Source organism: Antechinus flavipes, chromosome 3 (assembly GCF_016432865.1).
Source record: "Antechinus flavipes isolate AdamAnt ecotype Samford, QLD, Australia chromosome 3, AdamAnt_v2, whole genome shotgun sequence".
Lineage (NCBI taxonomy): Eukaryota > Metazoa > Chordata > Mammalia > Dasyuromorphia > Dasyuridae > Antechinus > Antechinus flavipes.
The window spans coordinates 419,077,391-419,093,514 of NC_067400.1; positions in this window are offsets into that span (position 1 = coordinate 419,077,391).

Here is a 16,124-nt window from a genome sequence, read left to right on the forward strand (position 1 = left end):
GGGAGAGAGAAACATATATTTGCTATAATATACCATATTTAAGAATATATAATTTTAAAAAGGGAGAGAGAAACATATTTGCTATAATATACCATATTTATTTCAATATAATTTATTGTCATGCAGTGATAATGCTCTAAATTAAAATCCAGGCCCTAAATCACATTGCCAAATAGGAATGGTGAAAATATACTTTATCAACTTGAAAGTGTCAATTTGAAATAAAGAAGACTATCAAAGTATTAATAGCAAAGGTCTTTAATTAAGGGAAGGGAATTGTAATTAGGGACATCTTGCAGCATTGAAGAACTAGAATGTCCAGAGGGCCAGAAGGGGTTAGGGTTTATATACATTTCAACAGAGAGGGGGTCTTGTGGAAGGCACAACCTGGTAAAGCTGTCACATAAGTTGTTTTACCTAACAGCTGAAAATCCATTTAGAAGGCTGGGGAGGGCTAGGGAGCAGTGACATCTGCTCAGAACAACAGGTTCCATGTATAGTAACAGGAGAGTTTCCACAGATACCACAAGACCAACTCCCAACAGGTTTGAACTGCTCCAACCACGGAGGTAACTCCTTCTGATGATTACATTTAACACTACTAAAAAAAAAAAAAAAGGTTTTCCATACATTGTCCTGATTAGATAGGACTGCCACTGATATTGCTATCCTTGTTAATGAATGGGGAATATTTACTGGGTGGGGGAGAAAGAGTGTTAAATGGAAAGGATTTAAAGTAGATACCATTTTTAAAAGTCATTGTATTTATACAAAATATATACTGGGTAATAAGATAAATTTTAAATTAAAAAAATCAGTCAAAGCAATCGGATATCTTTTCTGATCTCCCCAATTACTATTGCTCTAGTCCTCTTCAAATTACCTTGCAATTACTTCTCTTTGTAGGTGAGGCATCCCATTTTCTATCCACTTACCTTATAAAATATAAATTCTTTAAAGGCAAAGATTATTTTGGTTTTATGTATTGGTTTATTTTGGCTTGGTTTTATATCTCCCTTTACGCCATTCATATAGGTGGCACTTACCTAAGAAGCGTTTGCTGATTTAGATTAAATTAAATCTCATATTATTTGGCTCAAAAATATTCTTTGTCTCCTTGATACCTATTAAATTAAAATCTAGTCCCTTTGGCTAGTATTTAAAGTCTTCCACAAATCTGGCAATGACATACCCAATTTTAGCTAAATTGGAAAATCTTTTACCCCAAAACACATTGTGTACATTTTTTTTCTACACATTTACTTGGGCTATACTTAATGCCTGTCTTCTTCCTCTTTTTCAATTATTGAATATCTGCCTATACTTTAATATTGAACCATCCCTGCATTTCTGGTATAAATATTACTTAATCATAGTGTATTATTCTGGTGATAAATTGCTGTAATCTCTTTGCTAAGATATTATTTAAGATTTTTGCCTCAATATTCATCAGGGAAATTGGCTTCTAATTTTCTTTCTCTATTTTGACCCTACCTGCTTTAGGTATCAGTACCATATCTGTGCCATGAGAGGAATTTGGTAGGAATTCCTTTTTCCCCCTATTTTCCCAAATAGTTTGCATAGCATTGGAATTAATTGTTTTTTTTTTGGGTTTTTTTTTTTAATGTTTGGTAGAATCCACTTGTAAATCCATCTGGCCTTGGAGATCTTTTCTTAAGGAGTTCATTAATAGCTTGTTCAATTTCTTTTTCTAAAATGGGATTTGTTAAGTAATTTATTTCCTCCTCTGTTAATTTGGCGATCTATATTTTTGTAAGTGTTCATTTATTTCACTTAGATCATCAGATTTGTTGGTATACAGCTGGACAAAATAACTCCTAATTATTGCTTTAATTTCCTTTTCATTGGTGATAAGTTCACTCTTTTCATTTTTGATACTGTCTGCCTGTTCTTTAAAGCCCAACACAAACATCACCTCTACAAAGCCTTCTCTTATTCCTGCAAGTGTGGAAGGACTTTTTCTTCCTTGGACTTCATAAAGCATTGTTTTATACCCCTTTTTGTATATCAATCACATATTATTTTGTTATCCTATTATCAATTCCCTCTAAGAGGACTAAGGTCCTGTCTTATGTATATGTTTTATCTTTTGGAGGATGGAGTTGGGGAGGGCTGCCCATAACATGTGCTTAACAAATTTTTATCCAAATTCATAAGATTTGTCATTAAAAATGACATTTTTAATTAGAGGTCATAGAATCTAACTCATGTTATGGAATTGAATCTAAATAAGTGATTATGAGAAATCACTTAAGTTCCCTAAACATGTTTCCTCATTTATAAAATGAAATCATAAATGATTTCTCTAAAACCATATTGAATTTTCATTACCTAGAATGGAACCTTGTTTGGGATTGTAAGGTTTGGTAGTAGCATTCGTCAGAGAATATCAGGGAAATAATAATTCTGAAATCAGGGCTTTCTCCCAGGGCCTCTGCTACCTGGAGATGTCCTTTATTCTCTATTTTCTTACCCTTATTCCTCTCAGTAATTCTGCTGGATTTCATGATCCTCTTTCTTGCCATCACACACACACACACACACACACACACACACACACACACAGTCCATCTCTGTTTTCTGCCTGGCCCTAAGCCCCCACACCAGTGCTGTCCAGATCCTCTCAGAGGCTGGGGCTGACTTGCTGTACTAAAGACATACATATTCTAATGCTGGGAGGGACCAAGAGAGGGACACAATACCTTATACCCACTATCTTGACCCCACCCTCCTAACCCCACATCTATCTAGAAATACCAGATTGGAAGATTATATATAGGCTATATCACAGGTATCTCTCTAGGAGACAGATTACCTTTTCCTAAATTTAACAGCAAGTGGCCCAGCCCCAGCCTGCTCCCTTCCCTGGTGCTCATCTCTTCCTTCATCAAGAGTTCCAAGGTGCTTTGGAGTCTCTGGTGTGTTTTCTTCCCATCACGCTATCTCCCAGCTCCTATTTCCCCTTTGAGATTTGTGTCCCAACAGTCTAGAGAATTGTCTCCCTACATTTCCTTAGGTTCCAGAATTGTCAGTTACTGCCCTAACATTCTCTGACATTACAACCCTATGTTCCCAAATTTGCCAAACACATTTTCTCTAGGTCACTCCCCACTACAGCTTTGGGAAGAATCTTAAATGTGATTTCTTTTTAAAATGCCAATCTCAACCTGCTCATTCCCAGCCCAGGTTTCTATGATATTAAAGAAAATCAAATATTTCTTGGTTTTTTTAGACTCTTAAAGAGCCAAACAGCTCATGACATGTAACTCCTTATTCTTTAGGCTAAAGGAGTATTTTCCATGGATTTCAATAGCTATGAATCTAACTTCCCTCAGATGCTTTAGGGATGGGGGATGGTTAGGGAGTGACTCTTACTGAGCTAAACCCATCCAGGCTCTAGGATTGTTAAATTGCTCAAGAGGAGGGAACATGCTTTAAAGAAACAAGAGTAGCTCAGACCACTCTTGTCTCTCATCAAGAAAGTTTCATTAATACATTTCAAAAATAAAGAGAAAAAAAGAGATCCAGTCAATATGAAGCCAAAAGATTCAATTATTCAATATAATAATAAATATTCACAGGTTGGGGGATTTAGCGATTTATTTGTGAAAAAAAAAAAAAGTTCCATCCCTAGTGCTTGAAAAATGCACTCTATTATGTGTGATGAAGGAATTGGCCAAGGTACATGCTTTTGGGGAAAAAATTCTATTAAGTCTTTTTTTCCAGTTGAGACTTAAGACTCGCTATAAGCAATTCCAGAAGCTTTCTGGACTGTGTTGCCAGAAAAAGAAAAGTAGGTGGGGCAGCCATTGACCTCCAAATGGGAACTTTTATTTTTGGGGGTCTCAACATCCAATTCATTAAACTTGTGGGGTACAGTCTACATTCCTCCAAAGGGAAGGGGAGGCATCAAAGAGGCATTGATCCTTCAGCCTCCAGAGATAAACATTTTCCATTACTTCTTTGAGTCTGTTTTCCTAGTGGGCTCTAGACATTGGAAGAACTTAAACAAGGAGAAGGGTCCTTCAAAGAGTACCGGAATCACATAACTATAATAGCCCATGTTTTCTTAAAATGAAAATTATATTTCACTAATCCATATTCCTTTCTAACACTGAAAAAGAAAAATTAGCCACATATCTGCATACAGTGACAAGATATTGGTGATTCTGTATCCCAAACCATAATCACTACTCCTAAGGATAACACAGCTGCACTCAGTGCTGGGAAGTTCGGAAAGGCAGATGAGAACCTTTTAATGAAGGTCCTATCCTTCCGGAGGATCCCCAAGATCCTATAGTCCCAAAGTTTCTAGTTTAGGTAATGAAAATTCAGTATAGCTTTAGACTGATCTTTCTTTACTCAGTTTACAGATTTCACATGCTTTAGATGAAAGGAATCTGAGAGATCATTTATGATTTCATTTTATAAATGAGGAAACAGATCTAGAAGAGCTTATATGACTTTCTCATGATCTCTCATTTTGATTCAATTCTACTCCACAAGAAGGGAAAGGCTGACCACATGACTGACATGACATGACTGACCACATACCCCAACTTCTCAAGAAGCTCAAAGCACCTGATAAATAGAAAAACTCTTCATTCTTGCAGACAGGTGCTGGATGCTCCCTTGACTTCTCAGGAAGGGATTGGGACAGCTCAGACAGATATGCACTCAAGGTGTATATAACAAAGATAGCCAGTCTATTATAGAATAGGGGAAAAAACCTCTGCTGGCACAGGAACATAGTACTTTGTCCCCTCCCAGGAAAGAGAAACAATTCATATGTGAAAATCCCAAGATGCCCATGGAGGTCTTGGAACTTATTTATGGCCCTGACTGATTAAGTTTGTTTGGGAACTCCCCTCCTGAATAGGGGATCCATTTGCTTGGTTTTACAAGGCCCAGATTTCTACACAGATAACTAATTAACATTCTTTTGGTTTTCTAAGAAATTGCTTTGCAAATGCTGCATTCAAATCTGTGACACTAGCCTGTAGAGGTCCCCCTGAAGCACGAATTTCCAAGTTTTGTTTTTTTTTTTTTAAGGCTTTGCATTCACCCAGAAATGGCCTGGCCTTCCCTTTTCTTTCCTTCAATGGCTATGTTAATGAAACAGTTGGATGTTACTGTGACCTACAAGCTGCCTATTGGAGAATTCCTCGGCAGGGGAGGCTTGCATCAGACTCATGATATGTCACATTTAAAAAAGAAAAGAGGCAAAGATGTGGGAGAATGGGGATTTGGAGGTTGGGAAGTTCTCCAACACTTTCAGCTTTGTATATTGAGATGTAAAAGATCTCAATCTTCTGAGTTATTGGTGATAAATAGCTCTTCAAGACTAGCACTGATGAAATGGGATCTTTCTTGGAGTGAACCATCTTTTAGGAGGAAAGAAGCTGCCTTGAGCAATGTGACCTCAGTGGCAAAGAAGCACATGGGTCATATTAAAGATTTACAGCAACTATTTCTGTGTCTGAGAGATTCGCCTTTAAATAGAAATCTCATACAATACAGTCTCACAGAGTTCTCTGCCAGCCACAAGGCCCTTCTAGGGAGGAAAAATGTATGAAAAGTGTTATATGGGTTTAGAGATTCTCACATAAAAGAACTCAGCTGTCTGATTCTTATCTCCTGCTTTTCAAAAATTAATTTTTGAAATAATCAGTGAGAATAAGTAGCCTCTAGCTCCAGGGCTCTTTGATTAGTCTATGACTTTGCAGCTTCCCTTGGTAGGTGTTCTGCATAATCAATATACTGTGAAAAAGGAATAAAGGTCACTAGCCCTGACAAACCTTAACAGCAGATAATATTTGGTTGTTCTTGGGAATCGCATCAATCCAAAAAGTTAAATTAAGTATACTGGAGACCAGAAAGCTGCTTGGAAGCCCTGAGAAATTGAAGCCAAACCAAATGACAGAAATCTTGCTAATTCATTTCTTTTTACCCTTCGCTAATGGTGAGTACCATTGCCTTTCTAGCTTAGTATTATAGATGGACTAAGTCAGAAATGATGTGATAGAACCGTGTCCCCTGATCTTTGTGGAGGGTGGGCTTCCTGGCCTGGGTAAATTCCTAAAAATGATCCCCACCCTCCTACCTGGTTCGTTGGCCCAGAATTGAATCCTGGGCCAGATTGGTGAAAATGCTGAATCCTAGCCACAAGTGTGGTGAGCAAGTCTAAACAAGAGCTGAATATGGGACCAATAATTGATTGTGACTCTCATCAATACTTTTTTATATACCATTAAATATTTGTATTAAATAAATCCAACTTGGGACAACAATAAAGTAGGAAATTTCTTATTCGTGAATCTGATCAGGAACTTCTGGCTTCTTAGAATGTTTAATAAAAGCTCCCACACATCTCTGCAGTTACTTTTGAATATGACGTTTTTTGTGTGTGTCAACCCTTCCCTCAGTTTCATTCAATTTATTCAAGCATCTACTATGTGCCAGGTTCTTTACGAAATGGGGGAATCAAAAAAAAGAGGAAAAGGATAGCCCCTATTTACACTCTAATGGATTCTGACTCTTAATATCTTACAAGTTAAAAATTGGTTAATATGATCAATTTGGGGAAATCTTTGGATGTCTCTCCTCCCTTCTCAGCTAGTGCAGTTTAACTATAACTGAACTCCATTGTTTTGTAAACATCTATTACATTTTTCCCCTTTCATACGTTTGGACAACTCACATCTTCTCCCTTGAATGTCCTTGTGCTTCCTCTTCCCTTCTCACATTTTTATCTCTTGAAATACTATCTGGCTTTCAAAGCTAATCATTTCAAAGGAAATTCTCTATGTAGCAGTTTTGTATGGGCTGATTCTTCCAGTGTCCTCTCAGGACAGTGACACTAAGAGATTTTTACTGTTATCAACTGGAGCCCAATTGGCTTTGTTTTCCCTATCCCCACCATTAGGAGCCAGTAACTAGCACTCCAGTTTCATTTAACCATTAATATCAATTCTTTTATTTCATTCTTTCTTTTTTAGACAAAAAGAACTTTGAAGATACAGTTATAACAATCTACAAACATTTCTTCTCGACCATCTCAGGGACATATTCTCACCATCCCATAAATTTCTGGGGAGATTAGACTCAAATTTAACTCAGCTCCTCCATAACATTAATCCCATTCGTTCATATCCAAATGCTGAATCATTGCCAGATGAATCTTCTTTGAAGCACCAGTGATGACCTGGCTGCTGACCTGGGATACTGAGACCTCACTATCCCTACCACCTAAAATGAAGTAACAAATGCAGAGACAAACTAAGGACCCAGGCTTATATTCCCAGGGCCTCTGAGAAGAGATGGCCCAAATTCTTTTCCTGTATGGTGTTGTCCCTCACCAGACACCTTGAGTCAAGTCAAAATCTCCCAAGATTGAACAGTCAAACAATTCAGCTAGAGAAAAACAACCAAAGCCAACTAAAACATTTTTAAAAGGCACTTTCAGTTCCAGTTATGCAGCCAATCATAAAGCACTTCTGACCACTTGGTTAGCAGGCTGGAACCAGTGACGGATTGTCTCTACAATCTCATTAAGGCACTCCCATTACCAGTCATCACAATTCTCTCAGAAGCATGGTCCCCAGCCTTTGCAGCACAGAAATATATTGATAAACGCTGAATATGCACCAGTCCCTTCTTTTCCATGTCCATGTACAGTCATGAAGCTTTCTCAGATTCTTGGGGGACAAAAAACAATCTTCAAATAGAAGAGGTCTAAGATTTGCCTGCCTCCTTTCAGTAGGTTCCTCCAAAAAGTTTCACTTCTTTAGGGCCAGTGTAAGCAGATACAGTTTTGGGCATACATTTATTATGCCCAGATAAGGCTTTGATTCAAATGAAAACTGTGACTTCAAAAATATCTCTCCCAATAACTGCATTTTACTCTCTGAATGTAGTTAATCCAAAGTTATTTAATCTCAACGCTGAGAAAATCAGATGAAAAGTTATTTAATTCTTCTCACCTTTAAGCAGATTATAAATTTAAGGCATTGGTCTCCTGAGTAGTTGTTCTATAGTAGATATGTATTCACTTACAATTTCTAAAAAGCAAGGAATTTACATTTTCTTGTACACTCTCAGTAAATTGACCAAGGACAGTGAGTTATTAAATGGCTTGTCTTAGGTCTAACCACTAGCGTGGATACTGGCAGGATTCATCATGCCATCCAGCAATAATTTCAAAAATTCACCTAATAAACTGTTTTTACTTTGACTATTTTATGTACTTGGGAAGTCAAAGAGATATTTTTGTCTGTGCCACTATATATTTAAAAAAAATAAAATTTTCTGATAGGACATAAACCACTGCATCTAAAAAAGTTGTAGAATTATAGTTACATAAAGCAGTCTTTTAAGTTGTGGAGGATACTCCCATTTATATGTATTGGACAAAATGACTTCAAAAGTTCTTTTTTAACTTTGAGATCCTGTGTGTATTCAACTTGAGAGAGCTCTTTTAAAAGTATTAGACAGGTAGGTGGAAATGAACATTTCAATGTAGTTCAGTTGTGTTTAATTCTTAACATGCCATTTGGGGTTTTCTTGACAAAGATATTGGAGTGATTTGTCATTTCCTTCTCTAGCTCATTTTACAGATGAAGACATGGAGGCAAACAGAATTAAATGATTTACCCAGGCTCACATCTGAAACCAGATTTGAAGTTAGAAAGATGAGTCTTCCTGACTCTAGGCCCTGCAATCTATACACTCTGTTTCCCAAATGCCCTAAATAATACATTGCTCTCCTCCTTTTCCCCCAAAACCTAATTTATTATAAATATATTATGAATATATTTAGGGTCCTGTCACTATTCCAATAATATAATCCTGAAGACCCAGTCATTTGATTGATTAAATCAAGCAATCAGAAGAATTAAGTGAACAAATGTGAACAAATCCTTAATATGAGAGAATTATAGGATTTAGTCATGGAAGAAAAGCATATATTATTACATAAGAAATAATCTTATGATTAGTTGAAATCAAACCTTGAATTCTAGATTTAAAAAAATAGCAAGTCAATTCAGAGTCTGAATGCTAAGCCATAAGTCAATCTAGTGGTGAAATATTTCAGTTATGAAAATTCCAGTTCAAGAGTTGGAGTAAAACAGAGAGGGAATCATTCCCCAATAGAGGAAAAAAAAGGTTGCCTTTTCTCTCTCCTCCAACATCCTTCCTCCTGCATCTAAGAGACTGGATCAGTATTTCCATCTAGGATCAGAGATTCTGGACCAGTAGGAGACAATACATCTTAGTGACAGTCACCAAAACAAAAGTAGCTTCAAAAGTGTCACCTTCTTTGGAAGAGAAAAGTACCAGCTGAGGACTCTACAAAGGCACTGACTCTTGGAGTCCAGCAGAGATAAATCCAAAAGCAACTTCATGAAGACTTTGCAAAGGGAGAAAAGGATTTATAATAACCAGAAGATGTGAATTAGTTTTTTGTCATAAGTATTCTGTATGTTGTATGCTTTGCTTCTTGTTGTACTATTAAGTTTTTGTTGATACCTCTCCTTAAACCATAAACATACATAGGAGTGTTCTCCAGACTTTTGGAAGAGAATATTGTTATAATCACTATTCTTGCTATTCCAGATTAGAAAAATCTTTGCCAGAAGGCTAATTAATTCGAGATGATTATAGTGGAGAACACACTAGTGGGAGCTTATGAATAATACTTTTAGAAACATAGCCTTTTCGAGTTATCTCTATACTTCAGAGTAAAATTAACCATTCTCTGAGTTCACCAGTACAAATGGGAGTTGGAGAAGAGTGGTGACAAATATATGTGACAATGCAGTATGACATCCAAATGTTCCAAAGTTAGACTGCCTTGAAAATAATCAGACTAGCTTTTACTATGTTACCAGTGTAGATTTTACTATGAAATTTGTTTTGGCTTGGTTTTTAATCAAAACACTTCTTAAAGGCAAAGTATTTTCTTAAGGTACAACATTTTGCAGGGTATTTCTTCTTTGAGATAACCATATGATTTTTTTTTTAGTTTGGTTATTGATATAGTTAATTATGCTAATAGTTTTCCTAGTATTGAACCAGCCCTGCATTCCTGGTATAAATCCTAATTGGTCATAGTATATTATCCTGGGGATGACTTTCTGTAATCTCTTCGTTAATATTTTATTTAAGATTTTTGCATCAATATTCATTAGGGAAATTGGTCTATAATTTTCTTTCTCTGTTTTCATCCTACCTGGTTTAGGTATCAGCACTATATCTGTGTCATAAAAGGAATCTGGTAGTACTTCTTCTTTCCCTAGTATTGGAATTAATTGTTCTTTAAATGTTTGGTAGAATTCACCAATAGATGTAAATCCATCTGGCCTTAGAGATTTTTTCTTAGGAGTTGATTAATAGCTTGTTTTATTTCTTTTTCTAAAATGGGACTAATTAAATAATTTATTTCCTCTTCTGTTAACCTGGGCAATCTAAATTTTTGTAGGTACTTCTCCATTTCACTTAAATCATCAAATTTATTGACATATAGTTGGGCAAAATAACTCCTAATTATTGCTCTAATTTCTTCTTCATTGGTGGAAAGTTCTCTCTTTTCACTTTTCAGACTAAAATTTTGATTTTCTTTTCTTTTTCTAATCAAATTTACTTAATATTTATCTATTTTATTGATTTTTTCATAAAACCAACTCTTAGTTTTACTGATTAATTCAATAGTTTTATTACTTACAATTTTATGAATCTTTCCTTTTATTTTTAGAATTTCAAATTTGGTATTTAATTGGGGATTTTAATTTGTTCTTTTTCTAGCTTTTTTATTTGCAAGCCCAATTCATTGATACTCTGTTTCTCTATTTTATGCAAGTTAAGCATCTAGAGATATAAAATTTCCCCTAATTACCACTTTGGCTGCATTCCACAAATTTTGGTATGTTGTCTCATTGTTGTCATTCTTTTGGATGAAATTATTGATTCTTTTCTGGCAAAGAATATTATAGAGACACTTTATTCCTCCCTAATCTTGCCCTAGTATGATATTCATTAACAAAATTATAATACGTCACATATTTCTACTGGAACCATCTACCAACCATCTTTGGCAGAGTGAGGTACAGTAAATGCAATATTTTCCTTGCTCTCCCCAGTCTGTCTCTGTGCAGTTAGGAGAATAAGGTTGACTCATTGACTATGTAGTCACAGTGCTTACAACTCTTGGGTAGTATATAGATCCAGATCAGGAGACTACGAACCCAGTAAGGGCTATGAAGTTCTCTACAATGTGGGAAGTCACTTTCTCTCTCTCTCTCTCTCTCTCTCTCTCTCTCTCTCTCTCTCTCTCTCTCTGCAATTGGGGTGAAGTGACTTGTCTAGGATCACACCAGCTTGTAAGTCTCATGTGTCTGAGGTCAAATTTGAACACAAATTCTCCTGACTCCAAGGTTGGTGCTCTATCAGCTACACTATCTAGTTTCCCCCAAGGTGGGAAATTTCAGAAAATAAGATAGTATAGACCATGAGGGCAGTGATTGAGAAAAAGTGACACAGAGTCAGAGTGAAGCAAGAGAAGATGACGCCAGATACAAGGTAGACAAAGCATCCCTAAACCTTACTGTGACGTCTAGTACCAAGATGAGCTTTTAGTCCTTCTTCAGTTTTTTCCTGGTAGCCCTTGGAAAAACATTATAATTGGCACATTGTACTTTGAAGCACCTACCACTCCAGCTATGAGTTCTGAAAACACACTTGGGAGTCAAAGGAATTAAAGAGGAATTTACTTAAACCCTAAAGATGTAGAAGTTAACACTTCAGAGGCCACAGAACTATTGCTAAATCAAAGATATGGATTGGAAGGTTCCCTATAGTTTGAAGCCAGGCTGAAAGAGCTGTTTCTACACTGGTAGACATCTCAGTAAAAGTCCTAGATAGGCTATACAAGCAAGGAGGTATTATAGGGGTAGCGGCATAGGACACAATATAAATCACAAATTCTTAGCAAGTCTCTTGAGAAAGATTTTGTTTGTTTGATTTTGAACTCTACGCCTCCTGTAAAGACATAAGAAATTTAGAGAATTTAATTCAAGTATGACAAACTGACATATTATATGCTTATGGATCAAGAAACATGAAAAATGTGTCCTTAACTTTCAGTACAATGAATGTCATGTAATTCAAATTCTTAAAGGCAAAAATCATTCACCTCCTAGTTTCACAACCTAAACTACATGAGATTAGAGGGAAAAAAACAACAGAAACTGCTTTACAGGGCATGATTAGTATAAATAAAATTATTGGTAAAAAAAGAACTCTGTTAATAAGGGAGATAGATGAAATGAAATTAGTTTGTATATTGGGGGATGATATGTGAGGAGAGGACCATGATTATAAAATTATTGCTTATTGGAGAAATCTTTAAAAAAACAAATCGCTTCTCCCACTGAGGGCCACAAATTTGTACTCTTCCAAGCTCATATTTTGCAGACAAGGAACAAGAAGTGACTTGCGACACACTGCTGACAAGGAAAGAATGAGTCTGAAAAGTGTCACTTGGCTAGATCTTTCTCTGCGTCTTTATTTGGAAGAATTTACCATCCTGATACTCCTGGCAAAGACCTGACCAGTTCTTCTTTCAAGATTTTTCATACATCCAAGAGTTAGACTTGATTGTATTTGATCAAAAAAGACAATGTGTATAATGAAAAGAATACTGATTCTGGGTTCAAATTTTCTGTCTTAATAATAATGTGGCTTTGGGCAAACTTCTTAATCATCCTGAGCCTCTATAAAATGAAGTGTTTGGAGTAGATAGCCTTTGAAGTTCCAATAATCCTAGTAATTCAAATTCCAGGATATGTTAGTAGAGCAAAGAATGAATCACCTATCTATAAAGACAAGGCTCTTTGGAACAGTTCAAACATGACCTTCCAAGGGTGAATATTAAACATTAATAAACCTAAACTTAATGAGAATGTTTCCTTGTTGAGTAAATATTGAACAGTTAAGTTCAATAGCACCTATGGGTAGCAAGCCACAATTTATGCCTTGTCCTCCATGTTTCTTATGAATAACGAAAAAAACAATAATGCAATTACTCAGTCAGCTTCAAAATTTTGCAAACTAAGGAGAAAGAAGACTAAAGAAGGTGCTGACTGAGCAGGGACTAAATTAGAAGGGGCCTGAATAGTGACAAATTTAACTTATAACCTTTCTTCAAAATACCCAGTAACAGGCCAATAAGCCTTTGCTTAAAGATTTTCGAGGAGTAAATGATCAAAGGCTATGAATAGAAATTTTCAGATGAAGAAATTAAAAACATTTCTAGTCATATGAAATAATGCTCTAAATCACTATTTATCAGAGAAATACAAATTAAGAAAACCCTGAGGTACCACTACACACTTCTCAGATTGGCTAAGATGACAGGAAAAGATAATGCTAAATGTTGAAGGGATGTTGGAAAATTGGGATACTAATTATTGGTGGAGTTGTGAGCTGATACAATCATTCTGGAGAGCAATATATAACTATATCCAAAAAGTTATAAATTTCTGCATACCTTTTGATCCAGAAGTGCCTCTCTGGGCCTGTATCCCCAAATCTTAAAGGTGGGAAAGGGATCCACAAGTACAAAAAATATTTGTAGCAAACCTTTTTGTAGTGGGCAAGGAACTGGAAAGTGAATGGATGCTCATCAATTGGAAAATGGCTGAATAAGTTATGGTATATGAACATTATGGAATATTATTGTTCTATAAGAAATGATTAGTAGGATGATTTCAAAGAGGCTTGGAGAGACTTAAATGAACTGATGCTGAGTGAAGTGAGGAGAACCAGGAGAACATTATACACAGCAACAGAAAGATTATACGATGAATAATTTTTATGGATGTGGCTCTTTCCAAGAATGAGTTAATTCAGACTAGCTCCAATGGCCTTGTGATGAAAAGAACCATCTACCCCCAGAGAGAAACTGTGGGAACTAAGGATTGATCACAAAATAGTATTTTCGTTTTTTGTTGTTGTTGGCTTACATTTGTTTTTTTTCTCATTTTTCCCTTTTTGATCTGCTTTTTCTTATACAGCATGATGATTGTGGAAATATGTATAGAAGAATTGTACATGCTTAACATATATTGGATTATTTGCCATCTAGGAGAGAGGGTAGGGGGAAGAGGGAGAAAAAAATTGGAATACAAGGTTTTGCAAGGTAAATATTAAAAATTATCTATGCATATGTTTTGAAAAATAAAAAGCTTTAAAAATTATTCTCAAGGAGAAGCAGCTTATTAAATGTAAAGCTAATTCATTCCATTTTTGGATAGCTTTGATTTTTAGGAAGTTTTTCCTCTAGTGGAGTTGAAATCTGTCTCCTTATGATTTCCATTCATCATTTTATTTTTCTCCTGGAATCAAGCAGAATAAAATTACAGTCCCCAAAACACCTCAAGGCTGTCATCATAACCTGCTTGCCCCACCCATATTGTCTTCTTTTAGATGAAACATCTCCTTCTCAAGACACAACATCCCCAATTCCCAAATGGCATAAATTCAAAACTTTTCACCATCTTGGATAGCCTCCTCCTGGAGAATATCCATTTCATTAATTAGTCCTTGTTTAAATAAGCAAGTCAGTGACAGCTGCCAAAAAGTCTAGTCTTGATCTGAAAAAAACATTTCTTCCTGCTGTAAGAGAGTCAGCCAAAAATTCAATGATCATAATTTGGAAGGTCTTGCATTTTGGAAAGGATAAGAAATAATGCCTCAATACCTAATTCCCCATCACTATAAAATCTTTATGAGAATATTTTATACATGTAGTGAGGATATCCTTTATGAAAACATTAGAAAAGAACAGGCAGGTTTTTACCAATGATTTCCTACAACAGTCCATTATCTTCACAGTCAAATAACTTACTAAATTAATCATCAAGAATATGAGTCTCTACTGTGGTTGTTACTTGTTGAGAACAAAAAACTATTTGGTTTTGAAGAGAAAAACATATCCTTAAAGATTCTTCTTTCATAGGATTTCTGTCATATTTAACATACAAAATTTCTTGATAGATATAACCAAACAGATATACTTACTTAGTCCTGTAATATATGTAGTATGTAGTAACCAAAATTTTTTTATTCAATATACTGGTGGATGTTCTGAACAAAATGTAAATAGAAGAGGGATTCCCTCCAAATGATGAGGTTCTCCAAATGCCATATGCTTTTTAGATTGAGTCCTGTAAGATTCCTCAGTGACATTGATAGTCATTGGGGAAAAAAAATCAGTCTAGTAATTAATAAAGGAATAGCCATTTGCATGAAGAATACACATTTTGCCCAGGTTATCATGCTAAAGTTGGATGAGGAGACTACAGAACTTTTCTAGTAGTACCTATAACCTCATGCAGAGAGTGAGTGAATGGAGAAATCACAGAAACACAAAATCTCAGAATTGGCAGTTACCACAAAGATAATTTTGTCCAACTTATCCTTAACCAAGAATCTCCTTTAGCATCAATTAATCAGTCAATCACCAGGCATTTAGTAAAGTCACCTGATATGTTTCAGGTCTTATGTCAGGCATTGTAAGAAACAAACAGAAGGAATGAACCAGTTCACCATTACTCAAATGGGAAACCTATTTTTTCTCCCAAGGCAGTTGATTTTGCTCGGAGGCATATTTAATTTTTAGGAACCTTTTCCTCATATAGAGTTGAAATCTACTTTTCTACAATTTTCATCCGTTGATCCTCATTCTCCTTGAAATAATAGCTGGAGAACATAACAGACCTTCAGATACTTGAACACAATCATGTGACCTCCCCCCCCCCCCATCCCAATAAGTCTCCTTTTCTTCAGTTAAACATTCCAAGGTCCTCAATGTGTTTTTCATCAATTTGGTTGCTTTTCTCTGTGTTAGTGTTAACTTGTTAGTGCTCTTCTTAAAAAATGGAGCCCAGAGCTAAAAGAAATAATTCTAATTTAGTTTGGATATTAGCATAAAATACTCCAGAGTACAATTCAATGCATAGGTTATTATCACTTTCCTGGTCTTGCATTCTGTGTCCTGCTTTAATGCATTGGAAGGTAATATCAGCTCTTTTAGTTGTCATATC